This window comes from Dermochelys coriacea, chromosome 1, assembly GCF_009764565.3.
Source record: "Dermochelys coriacea isolate rDerCor1 chromosome 1, rDerCor1.pri.v4, whole genome shotgun sequence".
NCBI classification, from domain to species: Eukaryota; Metazoa; Chordata; order Testudines; family Dermochelyidae; genus Dermochelys; species Dermochelys coriacea.
The window spans coordinates 36,131,273-36,150,072 of NC_050068.2; positions in this window are offsets into that span (position 1 = coordinate 36,131,273).

The window sequence follows — 18,800 nt, forward strand, 5'->3', positions numbered from 1 at the left end:
GTTGTGAATATTTTGTGAAGCTACATATATCCAGCAGAACTGAATTCCAGGGGCACAGAAACCTGCTCTCATCTCATCTAGGTGGGAGAATAAGCCAGAAATAATCTCTCTGATAGCTGGGTTTCAGACCTTTCAAGGTTTCATAGATCATGATCAACTCATAAATTTTACCCTGGAAGGTAACATGCAGTTAGCATAGTGAACAGAAAACTGCCGTGAGATGCTCCCTCTGTGCTTCCTGGCATCACAGGGGCATGCTGAATGCTGCACTGGTTGAAGCTGTTGACAGGCACTCAGAGTTAACCCTTAGAAAAGCAAGTTTCAGTAGTCCAGATTTAAGGGAACAAGGCACAGATTACTGCATCCAGGAAAAACGGTTGCAATTGTCTTGACATGGTCTGGTCAATGGTGGTTACTTGGAACATGGTCTTACTAGGAACAATCTCAGCAATTGTACAATGGCCACCAACCAGTAGGCAGGGCAGGAATTCCCATTACATGTTATCATCAACTATTTGGTGCTATTTTACTAGAAGAAGTGAGGGCTGGGAGTCACAAGATCCTGAGTTCTAATCCTGGCTCCACCAGTTAATTGTAGGTTTGAGCCACCTCTTGGCATTTACAGTTGTGACACTAATACTTAATTACCTATCCCCCAGTTCTAGTCAATATCTGTAAAGCATTTTGAACAGGTAAAGTGTTCTGGAAATGCTAAACGTTATTTTTAAGCTCTGATTTATTAAAGTATTTTCATGAACAAAGTTAAAAAACTTGGTAGATTTCACTGTTAGCACCTGAAGCTAGTAATGCCTCACAGGCAGGCACATTTGCATTGTTATTATTTACAAGTAACCAGAATGGTGTGTGGGTGTGTGTGCATACGTAAGGAAAATTTGGAACTAAAATGGTCTTATTTACTAAAACCTTATACAGCAAGTTTTCACTCAAAAAATAAATAAAAGAGAATTACTGGAAATGCTCTAAGACCTTTAAAGAGTGCTGGTATGGGGATCACCAAAATAAAGAACAGGATTTGTGAGGAGCCACCCAATGGGGTGTACTCCACCAGTTGAGGGAGAAATAGCAAATTCCAACATTCACTAAGAGCAAAGGCAGGGGAGGGAAGGAGTTGTCTTTCTCCCTCATTGATCGCATGCTACTGCATCCTTGGCACCAGCCCTGCTCTGGCTACCACCAAGAGCTGGTCATAAAACCAACATTTTTCTCGTGAGAAACTTCAGGTGAAAAATCTAGGTTCAAAATTTTGGGGATTTCCTTCAGGAAGTTCTGAATCAATTTGTAAGAAAAATGTTTGTTTAGAATCAACGCTTTTAAACAGACCGACAATTTTTATTTTATTTCAACTCAGAATGTCATTTCATTTTTCAGGTTTAAGAAGAAATAGCTTTTTAAGTCAAAATAGTTTAACTGAGTATGAGGCCAGAAGGGATCAGTAGATCATCTAGCTTGACCTCCTGCATTAATTTTCACCGGCATACCCCCATATTGAACCTAGAGATTTTAGTTAGATTAAAACATTTCAGTCCTCACAAGACTAAACTGTGTGCCACAAGCGGAGAGTGGGAGAGAGTAAAGCACCACCACAACTGTCATTTCCAATCAAGACATGATCATAAAATGTTGTTTTGTGTCATTTTTTTAAACTGAAAAGCCAAAAGGAATCAACAGTTTAAGTCAAAATGAAAAATCGTTGTTTCATTTAGAAAGATCAGTTCCAAATGAAACCTTTAGTTTTGAGATTTTCCATGAAAAAAATAAAAAATTTTTAATCAGAATTGACATTTTCCTGTGAAAAATGTTGGTTTCAACTTTCTGCACAAAATTATTTGACCAGCTCTACTGACATGCAAGCCTGAGGCTGCTCCTCTGCCTCTCCATCTCCACTCTCACGATACTCACCTCGGGGAGGGGAAGCAGTGCTGCTGTCTCTGAGCAGAGTGCTCAGAGGATGGTGTGGAGTGGGAAGGAAGAGAAGCATTTGCAGCACAAGTCACCCCCTCTTCACTCCAGCAGCCAAAGCCATAGGCACCAACTCCATGGGTGCTCTGGGGCTCAAGCACTCATGGAAAAAAGATAGTGGGTACTCAGCAGCCACCAGCCACAGCTGTTTGATGGGGCCGCCCATCAGCTGTTTGGTGACTGGCAGGAGGCGCTCGGGGAGGGAGGAGAGCAGCAAGCTGCAGGTGGGCACAGGGCGGGACGGGAATAGGCAGAATGAGAATGGGGCCTCAGGGAGGGGACAGAGCAGGGGTGGGAAGAGGCAGAGCAAGGGTGGAGCCTCAGGGGAAGGGGCAGAGTGGGGGTGGAGCACCCATGGGGAAAAATAAAAGTCAGCACCTGTGGCCAAAGCACCCCGCCATCATCATTGCAATAGCATCTCCATTCCCCAATGATACTATAGGACAGATCTCTCATAGATTCATAGATACTAAGGTCAGAAGGGACCATTCTGATCATCTAGTCCAACCTCCTGCACAACGCAGGCCACAGAATCTCACCCATCCACTCCTACGAAAAACCTCACCTATGTCTGAGCTATTGAAGTCCTCAAATCATGGTTTAAAGACTTCAAGGAGCAGAGAAGCCTCCCTCAAGTCACCCATGCCCCATGCTACAGAGGAAGGTGAAAAAACCTCCAGGGCCTCTTCCAATCTGCCCTGGAGGAAAATTCCTTCCCGACCCCAAATATGGCATTCAGCTAAACCCTGAGCATATGGGCAAGATTCACCAGCCAGATACCACAGAAAATTCTTTCCTGGGTAACTCAGATCCCACCCATCTAATATCCCATTTCAGGGGATTAGGCCTATTTACCCTGAATATTTAAAGATCAATTAATTACTAAAATCACATTATCCCATCATACCATCTCCTCCACAAACTTATCAAGTAGAATCTTAAAGCCAGATAGATCTTTTGCCCCCACTGCTTCCCTTGGAAGGCTATTCCAAAACTTCACTCCTCTGATGGTTAGAAACCTTCAACTAATTTCAAGTCTAAACTTCCTGGTGGCCAGTTTATTCCCATTTGTTCTTGTGTCCACATTGGTGCTGAGGTTAAATAATTCCTCTCCCTCTCCGGTATTTATCTCTCTGATATATTTATAGAGAGCAATCATATCTCCCCTCAACCTTCTTTTAGTTAGGCTAAACAAGCCAAGCTCCTTCAGTCTCCTTTCCTAAGACAAGTTTTCCATTCCTCGGATCATCCTAGTAGCCCTTCTCTGTACCTGTTCCATGTTGAACTCATCCTTTTTAAACATGGGAGACCAGAACTGCACACAGTATTCCAGGTGAGGTCTCACCAGTGCCTTGTATAATGGTACTATAAACCTCCTTATCCCTACTGGAAATACCTCTCCTGATGCATCCCAAAACCGCATTAGCTTTTTTCACAGCCATATCACAGTGGCACCTCATAGTCATCCTATGATCAACCAATACTCCAAGGTTCTTCTCCTCCTCCGTTACTTCTAATTGATGCGTCCCAGTTTATAACTAAAATTCTTGTTATTAATCCCTAAATGCATAACCATACACTGCTCACTATTACATTTCATCCTATTACTATTACTCCAGTTTACAAGGTCATCCAGATCCTCCTGTATAATATCCCGATCCTTCTCTGAATTGGCAATACCTCCCAGCTTTGTATCATCTGCAAACTGTATTAGCACACTCCCACTTTTTGTACCAAGGTAAGTTAATAAAAAGATTAAATAAGATTGGTCCCAAACTTATCCCTGAGGAATTCCATAGTAACCTCCCTCCAGCGTGACAGTTCGCCTTTCAGTAGGACCCGTTGTAGTCTCCCCTTTAACCAATTCCTTATCCACCTTTCGATGTTCATATTGATCCCCATCTTTTCCAATTTAACTAATAATTCCCCATGTGGCGCAGTATCAAACGCCTTACTGAAATCTAGGTAAATTAGATCCACTGCGTTTCCTTTGTCTAAAAAAATCTGTTACTTTCTCAAAAAAGGAGATCAGGTTGGTTTAGTATGATCTACCTTTTGTAAAACCATGTTGTATTTTGTCCCATTTACCATTGACTTCAATGTCCTTAACTATTTTCTCCTTCAAAATTTTTTCCAGGACCTTGCATACTACAGATGTCAAACTAACAGGCCTGTAGTTACCCAGATCACTTTTTTTTCCTTTCTTAAAAATAAGAACTATATTAGCAATTCTCCAATCATACGGTATAACTCCTGAGTTTACAGATTCATTAAAAATTCTTGCTAATGGGCGTGCAATTTCTGGTGCCAATTCCTTTAATATTCTTGGATGAAGATTATCTGGGCCCCCCGATTTCGTCCCATTAAGCTGTTTCAGTTTTGCTTCTACCTCAGATATGGTAATATCTACCTCCATATCCTCATTCCCATTTGTCATGCTACCATTATCCCTAAGATCCTCTTTAGCCTTATTAAAGACTGAGGCAAAGTATTTGTTTAGATATTGGGCCATGCCTAGATTATCCTTAACCTCCACTCCATCCTCAGTGTTTAGCGGCCCCACTTCTTCTTTCTTAGTTTTCTTCTTATTTATATGTCTATAGAACCTTTTACTATTGATTTTAATTCCCTTTGCAAGGTCCAACTCTACTTGACTTTTAGCCTGTCTCACTTTATCCCTACATGTTCTGACCTCAATAAGTTAGCTTTCCTTGCTGATCCCTCCCATCTTCCACTCCCTATATGCTTTCTGCTTTTTCTTAATCACCTCTCTAAGATGCTTGCTCATCCAGCTTGGTCTACAACTCCTGCCTATGAATTTTTTCCCCTTTCTTGGGATACAGACTTCCGATAGCTTCTGCAGCTTTGATTTAAAGTAATCCCAGGCCTCCTCTACCTTTAGATCCATAAGTTCTTCAGTCCAATCCACTTGCCTAACTAATTTCCTTAATTTTTGAAAGTCAGCCCTTTTGAAATCAAAAACCCTAGTTGCAGATTTATTTTTGTTAATCCTTCCATTCAGTTTGAACTGAATTAGCTCATGATCACTTGAACCAAGATTATCCCCTACAACTATTTCTTCTATGAGGTCCTCACTACTCACCAAAACCAAATCTAAAATGGCATCCCTCTAGTCAGTTGAGCAACTACTTGATGAAGGAATCCATCAGCTATCACATCTAGGAAAATCTGAGCCCTATTATTATTACTAGCACTGATCCTCCAGTCTATATCTGGGAAGTTAAAGTCTCCCATGATCACGCAGTTTCCATTAGTATTTACTTTATTAAAAACATTAAAAAGGGCTCTATACATATCCAAATTAGATCCTGGAGCTCTATAGCACACCCCAAGCACTATCGTAGGGGAGGCTCTACTAGTTTTCTTCCCCAATGTAATTTTTGCCCAGACGGACTCTGTCTTATCCATTGCATCGCTTCTTATTTCTTTACATTCTACCTCATCATTGATATACAATGCTACTTCACCACCTTTATCTTTATTTCTGTCTTTCCTAAACAGCACACACCCTTTAATACCTATAGTCCAGTCATGACTACTATTCCACCATGTTTCTGTTATCCCTATAATATCTGGTTTCACTTCCTGCACCAGCTTCATCCTTTTTGTTACCTAGGCTCCTCGCATTGGTGTACAAACATCTTAATTTTTGCTGTTTGGCCTCGCTCACATTTTGTACCCTATTAGGCACAGTCATTCTACAGCCAATATAGCCTATTAGACTAGTATCCACACCGCCCTTGCTCCTTATATACATTCTCCTACCGACGGCTGTATCCTTTCTTACTTCATCTTCTTCCCTCTCAATGCTAAAATCCGGCGTGGAGATTACCTGGACATCTCCCAACCATCTCCCCCTAATTCCTAGTTTAAAGCTCTTTTTATCAGTTGTGCCAGCCTCGATCCTAGAAGTCTATTTCCTTCCCTACTCAGATGAAGTCCATCCCAAGAGAACTGTCCTCTGCCTGTGAATGCCTCCCAGTGGCCATACATCCCAAAGCCCTCCTTATAGAACCACTGCCTAAGCCATCTGTTGACAGTTATAATCTTGTCACACCTTTGTTGCCCTTCTCTAGGAACAGGAAGGATCCCACTAAAGATCACCTGAGCCTCAGTTTCCTTAAGCGTCTTCCCCAGCCTAGCATAGTCTCCCTTAATACTTTCCAGCGATAATCTAGCCATATCATTTGTTCCCACATGAAGGAACAAATGCTCTCCACCAGCATTCTGACCCAAGATCTATCATTCCCCAGCATTAGCTATCCCCTCCTGAGGACTTTCTACTTTCTTTCAGCACCAGCATCCCCCCACCTATGGTTTCTTATCATGATCCATAAGCTTTTACAGCTGCAAAGGATTGTGGGATTTAATTGATCATAAGATGATTTTTTTAAAATCACTCTTTAGGTCAGACCAAACAGTGTTGCAAACCACTCATAGCATATTTTAGAAGTCAAATATACAAAATACTGGTCTTTAAAATTCTGCAGATAGCCTGTTTCATTCTCTACTATACACTAGTTGGAATCTAAATATTATGCACCAAGTCTTGTAGTCCTTGGTTTTCATGGACATTTTTACTGAATAAGGACTACAAGATTTGTCCAAGAAGTTGTAATAGTTCACAGATTCATAGATTCCAAGGCCAGAAGGGATACTGTGATCAACTAGTCTGACCTCCTATATAAGAGAAGAAGAGGCATTTAGAGACAAAGAGACATATTTTAAAAATTGGACGTTAAATCTGAGGAAAACAGAGAGAAGCATAAACTCTAGTAAGTCAAGTGTAAAGGTATAATTAGGCAGGCCAAAAAGGAATTTGAAGAGCAACTAGCAAAAGACACAAAAGCTAGCATCAACAATTTTTTAAGTACCTCAGAAACAGGAAGCTGGCTAAACAATTAGTGGGACAACTGGACAATCGAGATGCTAAAGGAGCACTCCGGGAAGATACGGTCATTCCAGAGAAACTAAATGAATTCTTTTCATCAGTCTTCATGGCTGAGGATATGAGGGAGATTCCCACACCTGAGACATTCTTTTTATGTGACAAATCTGAGGAACTGTCCCACATTGAGGTATCAATAGAGGAAGTTTTGGAACAATTTGATAAATTAAACAGTAAAAAGTCACCAGGACCAGATGTTATTCACCCAAGAGTTCTGAAGGAACTCAAATATGAAATTGCAGAACTACTAACTGTGGTATGTAACCTATCATTTAAATCAGATTCTGTACCAGATGACTAGAGGATAGCTAATGTGATATAAATTTATTTAAAAGGCTCCAGAGGCAATCCTGGCAATTACAGTCCAGTAAGCTTGACTTCAATACCAAGAAAATTGGTTGAAACTAAAGAACAGAATTATCAGACACGTAGATGAATGTGATATGTTGGGAAAGAGTCAATAGGGCTTTTGTAAAAGGAAATCATGCCTCACCAATTTACTCAAATTCTTTGAGGGGGGTCAACAAACATGTGGACAAAGGTAATCCAATGGATATAGCGTACTTAGATTTTCAGAAAGCCTTCAACAATGTCCCTCACCAAAGACTCCTAAGCAAAGTAAGCAGTCCTGGGATCAGAGGGAAGGTCCTCTTATGGATCAGTAACTGGTTAAAAGATAGGAAACAAAGGGTAGGACTAAATGGTCATTTTTCATAGTGGAGAAAGGTAAATAGTGGTGTCCCCTACGGGTCTGTACTGGTACCAGTGCTGTTCATAAATGATCTGAAAAAAAGGGTAAACAGTGAGGTGGCAAAATTTGCAGATGATGCAAAATTACTCAAGATAGTTAAGTCCAAAGCTAATTGTGAAGAGGTACAAAGGGATTTCACAAAACTGGGTGATTGGGCAACAAAATGGCAAATGAAATTCAGTGCTGATAAATGCAAAGTAAAGCTCGCTGGAAAACATAATCCCAACTATATATACGAAATGATGGGGTCTAAATTAAATATTACCACTAAAGAAAGAGATCTTGAAGTCATTGTGGATAGTTCTCTGAAAACATCCACGCAATGTATAATGGCAGTCAAAAAAGTGAAGAGAATGTTAGGAACCATTAGGAAAGGGATAGGTAACAAGACAGAAAATATTATAATGCCACTATATAAAATCCACGGTATGCCCTCACCTTGAATACTGCATTCAGTTCTGGTTACCCCATCTCAAAAAGATGTATTAGAATTGTAAAAAGTACAAAAACTAAGGAACAGGTTCCACGTGAGGAGAGATTTAAAAGACTGGGAATGTTCAATTTAGAAAAGAGATGATGAAGGAGGGATATGATAGAGGTCTATAAAATCATGAATGGTGTGGCGCAGGTGAATAGGGAAGTGTGATTTATCCCTTCACATAACCCAAGAACCAGGGATCACCCAATGAAATTAATAGGCAGCAGGTTTAAAACAAATGTAAGGAAGCCTGCTTCATACAATGCACAGTCTACCTGGGACAGCCAGGGGATGTTGTGAAGGCCAAAAGTATAACTGGCTTCAGAGTTAGATAAATTCCTGGAGGATCCAGGTCCATCAGTGACTATTAGCCAAGATGCTCAGGAATGTAACACCCTGCTCCGGGTGTCCCTAAGCCTCTGACTGCTAGAAGCTGGGACTGGACGACAGGGGATGGTTCACTCGATAATTACCATGTTCTGTTCATTCCCCCAGAAGCATCTGGTACTGGCCATTGCTGGAAGACAGTATACCAGGCTAGGTGGACCATTGATTTGACCCAGTATGGCCATTCTTACGTTCTTATGTAGTATTCTCACTTTCGATGAGGTAGATATGGACATTGCATGCCCATAAAGGTACAAAGTCTACAGGTACCTGGTGAGGTATAAATGCCCTGTCACATGCATTCTTACAGGAAAAGACGTTTCCCTTAGGGATGGCAAAGCACTTAATGGCTTCTCTCAGGCTTATGTGAGAAACACTGGGAACACTGAAATGCTTCGGACAATCATTGCAGAACCCTACATATTTTTCTCTGCACTTTCAGCATGTCTGCAGTGGCAATAAAGCAGAATCTAACACTCAGAAATTGCTCTAGTTCGGGCTGAACATTATTGGGGATAGCTCCCTCATATCGCTCATAGTTCTCTTCCACTCCTGCAGCACTTCTGCAGGGACCATCTTGGTGAATAACTTCATAGCATAGCTCACTGGTTTACCCTTTGCCTTTCTGAATAAGGCCTTTCTCTGCCTCCTAGTCACCTGACTCAGTGTAACTTCTTCAAGAATCAAGACAGCCTAAAGGGGATGTAGAGATGATTACTATCCAATTTGCCCCTCACTATCCTAGCCTGACAACATATAAGCAAACCTGCAAACCCAAACTGAGAACATACTCCCAGCCCCCCTTCCCAGCCTCCCAGATACAACAGCAAATCCAAACAGCACACACTGCACAGACAAAAATCCCAATGCAGCCGTTGTCATGCATACATCATTTCCCATCTCTGAGGTTCCCCAAGACTGGAAAGAGTCTTGAAATGCAGAAACTCAGAAATGCATATAAAAATGCTATCACAGCCCCTCTGGAATATGAACAATAATCACTTGTGGGATTTTTCCTACTCTCATAGCCATGGCTCTTGCCGCAGCCTGACCCTCAAGGCTGAGCAGCTGGCTAACCTTGGGGCAGGGGAAACTGAAAACTCAGGATGAAATGTTCATGGACATCACTGCAGAGTCCCAAAGAAAAACGAAAATAGCAGAAAGGTGGAGGCAGTGCTTGAGGTCAGAGAGGGATAAAAAGAGGGAGCTCTCCAGAGAGATTGTCAGAGTGGCCAGAGACAGTGTCGCAATGGCCAGGTATAGAGTAGTCATGGCAGAAGACACCGTTGAAAAAGACAAGGAGATGGAGCGGCAACTCTAGAGAAAATACAGAGCCAGAATGCTCTATTGCAGCACATATAGCCTTTAGGGCAGCAGGCAATGCAGTGCTGTAAACCATGACCCAGCCATGTTCTGCAGCCCTAGATCAGTGTCTCTCAACCTTTCCAGACTGCTGTACCTTTTCAGGAGTCTGATTTGTCTGTGAACCCCCAAGTTTCACCTCACTTAAAAACAACTTGCTAACAAAATCAGACATAAGAATACAAAAGTAGCACAGCACACTATTACTGAAAAAAATTGCTTGCTTTCTCATTTTGACCATATAATTATAAATCAACTAGAATATAAATATGGTACTTACATTTCAGTGTATGGTACATAGAGAAATATAAACAAGTCATTGTATGAAATGTTAGTTTGTACTGAGTTCACTAGTCCTTTTTATGTAGCTGCTTGTAAAACAAGGCAAGTATCTAGATGAGTTGATGTAGCCCCTTGAAGACCTCTGCTTACCAGTTGAGAACCAGTGCCCTAGACAATACAGGAGACTGGGAACACCAACTCTGCCTTGCTATAAGGCTACACACTGGCATATACTCACCTGTGACTTGAATTCCCCATCCCCTTGTCGTGTTCTGCCTTCCACTGCACAACGTCGCTTTCAGTCTTGATTTCTTTTCTTTTTCTTTTTTTTTGCACTTTGAATTTTTGTTTCACTATTGTTCTCATTGAGGTTTATTGAGGTTTGCAATATAATGCAGCATTTAATAATAAGAACTGTTGAAAATTCATTTATAGAATCGTCAATGCATTTTACATAGAAAAATCCATAGATTCTAAATAACTCATAGAGCTTTACAAACGTATCTAGGCACAGACACAAGGTAAAGGCTGCCACAGTGTTCAACTTCTACCACCCATAAACAACACTGCATTGCTCACAATCCATCCCAATCCCCCTCCATGGGTTAATGGCTGAATGTATAGCTGCACATTTTCATCCCTGAGACTCAAAGTATAAACACGAGGCATCCCCGATAGTATTGCCCCAGCTGTTTCCATTTCCTTTTGGATGTTTTGCTGGCTGCTCAAACTGCTGAGCAAGTCTCTGCTCCTCAGCCTCCCACCCATCCGTAGGGCTTTCTCCCTTACTCTCACAATCAGTGCAAAAAACAACATGCTGCTATGATCTTTGGCATGGTATCTTCTCTTGCTTCCAACCTATTCCACAAACAGGGCCATCTTCCTTTCAAAAGGCCAAATGCCCACTCCACTACCATGCTGGAACTACTGAAGCAGTGGTACTATCAAAAAGGTGATTTCATACTAAGAACAGGACGCTAGGAACAGATTTGATTACCTTACAGGACAAAAGGTGGGTGTGTAACAGACAGCATTTTGGCACTACATAGAATTACAGTTTTTATCCTCATGAGCAGCCATATCAGCACTACTCCTGTGTGCGGCTCTAACTCATACAGCTGTCAAGCAAGCGTCTTAAATCTTCAGAGTCAGTTACAAGGCAGCCTGTAAATACTTGCTGCGTGGAAAGGTTTGCACTGGATTACTATGTACTGTAATCTTATCTATAGTTATGGATTACTTTAACCAATTACCCTCCCTAAGGTGAGGGTTTACATCGACTTGAGTCTTTAAGAGTTCAGCCCCCAAGACTGACTACAGAAGAGAGGTTATCAATAGAAAGGGGAACCCCTGGGTGCACAACAGAGAATGCATAGTGCTCTTTCTGTAATAATGACTTTTATCAATCAAACCAAACAAACAGTATACATATTGCAATTTGGTAAAGGAGAGAGAGACCAATATAGAACGCATAATATAGGCATTACTCACACCATGCCTTGTGGAAAAACCAACAAGGGTTGATGAGGATGTTAGTTCTCATCCTCACCATCATCACCAGTGATTGCCAGCCTGGTATCTCCCCCCACCACGGAATGCAGGCCAGGAAACAGCTTTTATAATGTAAAAAGAAAAGGAGTACTTGTGGCACCTTGGAGACTAACAAATTTATTTGAGCATAAGCTTTCGTGAGCTACAGCTCACTTCATCGGATGCATTCAGTGGAATGTTTTTTTTCCACTGAATGCATCCGATGAAGTGAGCTGTAACTCACGAAAGCTTATGCTCAAATAAATTTGTTAGTCTCTAAGGTGCCACAAGTACTCCTTTTCTTTTTGCGAATACAGACTAACACGGCTGCTACTCTGAAACCTTTTATAATGTGTTATGCTGACATCCACTGGAGTCAATACATATTTATGAAGGTTTTAACCCCTTTTCCTTATTTGAACTTCCAAGCCCCACTACTTTTGGGATGCCCCATATTTCATAGACTAATTCATTAGTTCCCCTTATACTCATTAACATTTATGTCACCATATCACCCTAGTACCAGTGGGTTACCTTAAGGAAGTCTCTAACATTTCTCCCTGGCTACCAACAGTCCTCTTGTGGTGTCTACTGGTCTTTCGTAGACATTATTATCCAGACTCAGCAGTTAATTTCAAAACATCAGTATACCACAACATAGCCATAAGCTTAGTAGGCTTTGTTATTAACTTACTTATGCTAACTTATCCTAAGCCCTAAGGCCTAATTTTGCTAAGATAAATATCTTACAGGCCTGAGGCCTGTAGGCCCTGTGTTACAACATTAGTTAATGCTTATATTTCACCTCTATATCCTAAATATACTTGATACCTTTTATCCTTGGCTACAGTAGCCACCAACTGCTGTGCCAATGCAGTATGATACCCTCAGCCTGTAATGTAAGGGCTATTATGTAGGTGGATAAGTTTCAGCCATGTTGCAAGGATGACTTCAGAGGAGCACTGAACCACTTACAGCGTCCGCAGATATTCTGACTGTGAGGACACAGGCAAATAGAATGTCTCAAGGGTGCTACAGGGACCATGCCAAGCAATAGGACCTACAGTTTTGGCGATGTAATGTCTGCACCAGTCTGGCTTGCCAGCCAATGTGGATGGGGTGAGGATTATGGCCCCACACGCAATCCCCTCTTTGGAGTGCCTATCATCATTGACATTACTATCACCCCCCCCCCCTCCTGCTTCTGCTCAGGGAGTATCAACACTGGGCTTCTGGCTTAAAACCTTTATAGGGCAAAGAAAGAACTGCCAGCATGCTTTCAGCTATACAGGGCAGAGCCAGAATCTAGGACAGAGACAAAGAACTTTATAGTAGAATGGCTCATGGTGTCTATATTGTTGTAATGAACCAGCGAGCTCATTCGTTCACTTCGTGGCTAGGCAGAGGTCACGGCCTGCAAACAGGAGATGTGGCGGCAAATGCCTGTGCCCAGCAGGAGGACAGTGCAGTGGTGAACCCAATTATTTTGATACCTTTATACCCCAGTACTGCACAGCCCTAAGGACAGGTTTAGGAGCTATTGGGATGATCTTTATTGTTACAGTAATTGAAGTAATTGTGCCTAGGGAATTTGCACTTTTTAGTTTGAGGCAGCCCTAGGTAAGGTATCCTCTGGACTCAGAATGGACTAGCCTAGCCCTTGGGGTGCTAAAGAAGTGCTTTACACATGAGGTGTTGGTATATATGTAAGTCGTTAATAGAGAAGGTGGCAGTAGATGGCTCTGAAGAACTATGTACCGTAGTTCATGGGCCTTCTGGGATCATTTACATTTCTTCCTGTTGCACACCACAAGTGGCACCCTCTGTGCAGCTCTCTACTGCTTTAATGCTTAATTATGGCTGTCTGGAGGCACTGAGTGAGATTAATAATGGCTGTGAGCAGCATTCCGCTGCCTTCTGCAATGCAAATGCATGGGGACGTCTGTGAGAAGTTGGAGCTTCTTCAGGCCACCTGGAAAAATTAAGAAGTGGCTCAGAGGCTGGACAAAGACAGCATGGCAATCAGATGGCTCCAACCACAGAAGTGGACATTCCCTTATTTGTCAGCACTTACAGCTAGCAGATGGAGAGAAAGGCAGATGGAACCAAAATCATAGATGCTTTAGAAAAATACTTGTGCCTAAAAATATAGATAGTATGTGAGATTCCCTGGAGTGTTTAGCTACAAGCTTGTGATAAACAGAGCATACTACCAAATACCAGAGGGGCCAGTATCTCACAACACTCACTGAAGTGGGGTTAATTACAGTATTATTATTACATTCCCTTTTCAAAAAGAAAAGGAGTATTTGTGGCACCTTAGAGACTAACAAATTTATTTGAACATAAGCTTTCGTGAGCTACAGCTCACTTCATCAGATGCATTCAGTGGAAAATACAGCGGGGAGATTTATATACATAGAGAACATGAAACAATGGGTGTTACCATACACACTGTAAGGCGAGTGATCACTTAAAGTAAGCTATTACCAGCAGGAGAGTGGGGGAAGGGGGGAACCTTTTGTAGTAATAATCAAGGTGGGACATTTCCAGCAGCTGACAAGAATGTCTGAGGAACAGTGGGGGGTGGAGGGTGGGGCATAAACATGGGGAAATAGTTTTACTTTGTGTAATGACCCATCCAGACTAACACGGTTGTTACTCTGGTTCCCTTTTCAATTACCAGGCCAGATACTTAGCTGGTATAGATGGGTATAGCTCCAGAGAAATCAGAAAAGATCATAATTTATATTATGAGCCAAAACCAAGTGGGAAATTACCTCAGTACCTGCAGTATTCAGTTGATAGATTTGAGCTATACTGGAGACCTTTGCTACAAATAATGCCATATTTCTAGTGTTTTGTTTTTTAACTGCCTACATACAGTATTTCCCTGATGGACTGAAATGGATTTTTTAAGCAACAGTAACAAGTAACTATAGCAACACAGAAGCCAAATAAATGAGAGAAATATGAAATGCAATAGCAAACATGACCTTAATTTAAGCAGCCATGTTTCAGTCAGCTACATTTATCTTCCGTTCATGCTTATAGGCCTTTCCTTAGCCCACTAAGAATATGTCTACACTGTGATAAATCTCCACAGCACTGAGTATCAGCTCAGGTCTGCAGGGCTCAGGCTGCAGGGCAAAAAACTGCAGTGCAGATGTTCGAGCCTGGGCAGGGGGCAGGGAGCCTCATGGGGGTCTCAGAGCCTTGTTTCCAGCCCAAGCTTGAACATCTACACTGAACTTTTATAGCCCTGGTCAGCTGTAGCCATGCAGCATGTGTGTAACATGAAGAAGGCTCAGGTTCTAGTGGTATGAAGGAAAACAAGACTGGAGCTGAGCTTAGCTCAGCAGTCATTCTCTTCCCTCTGCCATCCTTCAAGTGTTTAGATACACCCAGAGATAAAGTCATGGGGGTCGGGGGTGCATTTTAATGTTTGTCTAGTTATGTAGTTCATTTACCCTGAGTGAGCTGCATGAAGTCTGAAATGAAACATGCTGCCCCAAATGATGTGAACTGAAGATTTGTATTTAAACATTAAACTAAACAATCCTCTTCTCTCTCTGCATTATTATCAGCTAACAAACTAATGCAGTTTGCAGACAGCGCTTAGATATTAGAGATTGGCCAGGGCAAAAATTATAGATTAGATTAGAACACACTGGGGCAGTCTCTTGCCACAGACAATGTTTAGGGGATGTTGAAAACGGAACCCAGATACAAATTTTGCAAATGGCCTCAAATTTTACCATATGCCAAATCAACATTTCAGCTCTAAACTCTCCCGCTGCTCCTGTCCTTTGTTGATCGTGGTGGTGGGTTTCACAATCCAAATCTACCCTATGGTTGCCTTTCCCCTCCCCAGTCCATTTCCCAGGGTTTCCCACCTTTTGACTCCTCTGTAGATGCTTTGGAGATGAGTGAAACGAGACACAAAATTATACCGGGGATGATGATAGCCCTTGGTGCTTGTTATTAATGCAGGTGAGAGGCAGTTTACTAGAGAGCTGCGGTGCTCATAACATGCATCAGGGAAATGAGAATCCCAGCAGACTGGGGCAATGCTATTAGCATCGCCGCAAGAGAGCAGCTGTTTATAATCTATGAAATATTTATAAAATAAGCTTCTGGATTTTGATTAGGATTTTTAATAAGATGTCACTTCCTCTGGTGGATGAAGCACTGGAAAGGCATAAGGTCATACTCTTGCAGGAAAGGCTGACTAAGAAGGAAAGCACATTGTGTTCAGCTCTCTTTTATTATTATTTGTATCACTCTAGTGCCAAGGAGCCCAAGTCATGGGCATATACCCCCTTGTTGTAGGCTCTGTACAAACACAGAACCAGCAAGGGTCACACTGAGTTCCTAGGAAATACATACTGGACGCAATCAGACCGCATCAATATGCTCAAAAGGACAGACAAAAAGTGAACACCGAACCAGGTATACATTAAGGGCTTGATTTTTCCTGGCCCTTGTACAATTATGCAGATAGAGGAGATCAAAAGGAGCCTTTATTTCCCCTGAGGATGGCTGCAGATTGCTCCATCCTGGGAAGGTTAGGGTTCCAGCTGCTTCAAAGGGAACAGGGAGGGCAGGGTGTGAAAAATACAATCAGCCAAATTTGCCTTCTTTAAACTATAGTGTGCAGTTCACACAAACAAACAATGGGCCAGTCAAAAGAGCTATGCCAATATATACCATCTGAGGAACTGGCGGTGCCCTCCTACACCCGCCCAGTGCTTCCATCTTTTCTCAGGAATACCTGCCAGAGATTGGCGTAGGTAGAAATCTTTATATAACGTCACGTGGGAGTAATTCACTAACCTCTGATGCACAGAGAGCATGGGAAGATTTATGGAAATGTGTAGTTCCACTAAGGATTGGTAAGGGTAGGGTGACCAGATGTCCCAATTTTATAGGGACAGTCCCGATTTTTGGGTCTTTTTCTTATATAGGCTTCTATTACCCCCCACTCCCGTCCTGATTTTTCATATTTGCTGTCTGGTCACCCTAGGTAAGGGAGTATGTGCATAGATTGCAAAAAAGTACAGCTGGACTGAAAATAAACCTGAACATAATGATGATTATTGTTAGTAGTTATAGAAAAGAGACATTATCCTAAATAACAGGTTTCAGAGTAGCAGTCGTGTTAGTCTGTATTCGCAAAAAGAAAAGGAGTACTTGTGGCACCTTAGAGACTAACAAATTTATTAGAGCATAAGCTTTCGTGAGCTACAGCTCGAAATGCATCCGATGAAGTGAGCTGTAGCTCACGAAAGCCTATGCTCTAATAAATTTGTTAGTCTCTAAGGTGCCACAAGTACTCCTTTTCTTTATCCTAAATAAGGAAAACATTGCAAAATTAGAGTAATGATACACCCTATTTTGGATCCTAATCCCTAATGAGACTCAGAAGGGGCATCAGCATCCATCCGGGCAGACCCCTTTTCAATATGAGGACTTCCTAAGCACAGCGATGCAAAGAGAGAACAGAAGTAACCGTGCATTAAGGAAGATGAAAGACAAGAGGAAGTCAATGTATTTTTCAGACAATGATCTAGGACAGTGGTTCTCAAATTAGGGCCGCCGCTTGTTCAGGGAAAGCCCCTGGCGGGCTGGGCCGGTTTGTTTACCTGTCGCGTCTGCAGGTTCGGCCGATCACGGCTCCCACTGGCCGCAGATCGTCACTCCAGGCCAATGGGGGCTGCGGGAAGGGAGACCAGCACATCCCTCAGCCCACGCCACTTCACGCAGCCCCCAATGGCCTGAAGCGGCGAACCGCGGCCAGTGAGAGCAGCAATCAGCCAAACCTGCGGACGTGGTAGGTAAACAAACTGGTCCAACCCGCCAGGGGCTTTCCCTGAACAAGCGGTGGCCCTCGTTTGAGAACCACTGATCTAGGACATTCCCTCCCCCAACAGGAAAATAATATAGTAAATACAACTATATAAATAAAAATGCTAGATATCAAACAATTGCCTCATTCTTAATTTGGAGTGCTCCCCTCTGCTCTGTGAGTAAATCTTAAATTAGGCATGTTTGGGAGTGACCTCATTTTGATTTGTGGTTATAGAAGCTCTACAAAGAGTCACCAGTACCCAGGCTTGCCAAAGGATGAATTCTCCATCTCTTGGAGATATTAAATCAAGATTTTGTAACTTGCTAAAGAATATATTCTAGCTCAGCCAGATGCTATTGGGCTTGATTCAGAAATCATCGGGTGCAATTCTATGGCCTGTGTTATGCAGGAGATCCAACTAGATGATCAGCTTCCATATGAGGAGAGATTAATAAGACTGGGACTTTTCAGCTTGGAAAAGAGACAGCTAAAGAGGGATATGATAGAGGTCTATAAAATCATGACTGGTGAGAAGAAAGTAAATAAGGAAATGTTATTTACTTTTTCTCATAACACAAGAACTAGGGGGTCAACAAATCAAATTAATAGGCAGCAGGTTTAAAAGAAACAAAAGGAAGTATTTCTTTACACAACGTGCAGTCAACCTGTGGAACTCCTTGCCAGAGGATGTTGTGAAGGCCAAGACTGTAACAGGGTTCAAAAAAGAACTAGATAAGTTCCTGGAGGATAGGTCACTCAAATGCTATTAGCCAGAATGGACAGGGATGGTGTCCCTAGCCTGTGTTTGCCTGAAGCTGGGAATGGGTGACAGGGGATGGGTTATTTGATGATTGCCTGTTCTGTTTATTCCTGGCACCTGGCATTGGGCACAGTCGGAAGACAATATACTGGGCTAGATGGACCAATATGGCCGTTTTTATGCTTCCTGAGAAGCATATCAACAAAGCAAAAATTCAGGTTTGGTGTGATTTTTATTTGTGATGTGCTAAAACAGAATAGTTTGCAAAATAACCTTCTTCTAAGTCCTGATGCAAAGCTCACTGTCCTGCCATTGACTTCAATGGATTTTGGATTAAGTCCTTATTCAGTTTGTCACTTGTGCCTTACCTGGTCTTACAAACTCTGGATGGGTCTAGATGCCAAAAGGTCACTAAATAAGTGAAAAAAACCTTTCAGTTTTACTCTTCAT